Here is a 2,500-nt window from a genome sequence, read left to right on the forward strand (position 1 = left end):
GAGTAGGGTGGGAGTTATTGGGAGAGGGGAGGGGAGGGGAGGTTTAAACAGTCAAGCTGAAGTGCAGTAATTCAGACGCAAGCAACATATCCACACAGGGTGGGGGTGGGGGGGGTGCAAATAGACCAAGGGTGGGGGAGGGGGGGGGGTGGAGGAGATACAGGAGGAGAGAGGGAGAGGGAGGGAGGGAGGCAGGGGGAAGTGCAACGGCACCACAAGTGCCTCATCACCAGAATCACCCAGACAGGAAGAATCCCGACACACGATGCAAGAGTGCTACGGAGTACGTAAACAAGGCAAAGAAGTGGCCACTTCCACACAATGGGAAGTGCTGACGAAGGACAAGGACAAGGAGACAAGGAGAAAGAGAGAGAGAGAGAGAGAGAGAGAGAGAGAGAGAGAGAGAGAGAGAGAGAGAGAGAGAGAGAGAGAGAGAGAGAGAGAGAGAGAGAGAGAGAGAGAGAGAGAAACGAGGGGGGCCAGATTGTGGATTCTGGTCGGGGGGAGAGGGGGAGGAAAGGGGCCTCATCTGAGTCTGTCAGGAATGCACCATGCTGTTGTTTGCTTCAGACCGAAACAAAGATGGACAGAGCAGAGGAGAGAGGAGGCAATGGAGAAATGAAAGAGCAGGAAAAAAGGAGATAGGGAGATAGATAGAGAGGGTGATAGATCTAGATGAGAGAAAAAGGCACAGAAACTGACAGAACGCTTGATGGGGCAGAGAGAAGGATAAACAGAGAGAGAGAAAGAGAGAGAGAGAGAGAGAGAGAGAGAGAGAGAGAGAGAGAGAGAGAGAGAGAGAGAGAGAGAGAGAGAGAGAGAGAGCAGTCAGGGGGGGATGCATGGGAGGGGACGTGAAGGGGCAGAGGGGGTATTTTGCAGCCACATAGAGCAAGAGAGGGGGGGGTCGACAACCTGGCACTAACGAATTGCGGACAGACAGACACACACGCAGGAGTGTCGTACTTACAATCATCTGTGGTGGAGGAGCAGTGGGAGCAGGATGTGACAGTGGAGAGAAGGGTCAGTGTAGCCGCAAAGAGCCCCAGATCACTCAGTCACAGCAGCATCAACAACACAGACTAGGCTGGCTAGTAGGCAGTGTGCTTCTCGAAAATCGTTGCTGCTAACTACATTAGCAACTAAGTTGGTCGCAATGTAATTCCCCATTGGCAACCTACTAAGTTGCTAAGTGGTTAGCATCGACGTTTTTGAGAAACGGCGGCCCTGACTAAGTAGGCTGGCACTCCATGGTAGAGCCCAGCTCACTGGCCCACTGCCATGGGGGAGTGCTGAGGATGCCTAACCTATGGGTTTCTCATTCAGTAAGACAATAAGTCCCTCTCATTATCTAACCTCTCGTCCTTGCCTTGTGCTTCGCTGACGTCCCACCTCGGTGAAGAAAACAATAATGTTTTGCCCCGTCAGCCTAGGCCCAACAACTTTTAGAGGACTTTTCTCCATTCAACATCCCGATTGCAATTGAGAAAATGACCTTTGAACTGTGCTTTTGCAGGATATTGAATAAAACTTCAATCGTCAATGGCGTTTTGCCTTACATGACGAGGCCACAAGCACAAGGCGAGGACAGGAGGTTAGATAATGGGATGGACCAAATGGCTAATCTCGAGGGTAGTAAAGTGGGGAAATGTACCCTTGTTTAAGGTAAGAACGGGTACTAAACAAGGTAATATGACGTAGTTTGTAACGCCTAACAATTCCACAGTTTAAAAATATTTGGGAAGAAGATCAATTTGATTTGGGGCTCTTTTGTTTAATAGTAGTAAAAAAGAAATGATATACAAACCAAAATGAAAACAGTTATATAGTAATAATAATAATAAAAAAACAGAAATATTAGGCTGGGCTGTAAAATCCAGGTTGCTCTCAACTGATCACACCTCTGGCCTTGACTGATTTGATTTCTGATATTGATTGATTGTTAACTACAGCGTATTTTTGATTGATTGATTGATTGATTGATTTATTTATTGATTTATTGATTGATTGATTGATTGATTGATTGATTATTGGCTATATTTGTAGAGTAGTAGAGTTACTTTATTTATTCAGAAGGAAATGGAGGGCTGGTTTTAAACTGAGGGGGAGGTGTGATGCAGGAGGGGCCAGTGCTGGAGAACAGCCCTGAGGAGGATGTTAGGATGATATATGGTGCACTCCCTTGGCTTTTGCTTTGCTGCTTTTCGCTGCGTTTCAATTTAGGAATGGGATGGGCTGTTCCATTTGAAAAGGGATCCTAAGCAAATTGCCTGTTCACTCTTTGAGCGTTATGAATATTTCATAGAGCTATCCAAATCCATGTTATAAGGAAATGCTATTTTCAATACTAGAGGTTTAAGACACAATTGTCCCAAAAAACAAGGTTATTGGCATACTATTACAAATATACAACATAGAAAATAGGATTTTACAGGTTAAATACATATCTGATTCAGTTACACTTTAAAAAGCACAACCTATTAAATGCATATTTCAACAG

At 45.5% G+C, this 2,500-nt stretch overlaps 1 protein-coding gene across 1 annotated transcript in view; it reads right to left on the reverse strand.

Annotated features, from left to right (window-relative positions):
* The window catches only part of unc13a (unc-13 homolog A (C. elegans)), an 80,352-nt gene that overhangs the window by 12,367 nt on the left and 65,485 nt on the right, over positions 1–2,500 (reverse strand). The window lies entirely within an intron of this gene.

The sequence above is a fragment of the Engraulis encrasicolus genome, chromosome 6 (assembly GCF_034702125.1).
Source record: "Engraulis encrasicolus isolate BLACKSEA-1 chromosome 6, IST_EnEncr_1.0, whole genome shotgun sequence".
Classification (NCBI taxonomy): domain Eukaryota; kingdom Metazoa; phylum Chordata; class Actinopteri; order Clupeiformes; family Engraulidae; genus Engraulis; species Engraulis encrasicolus.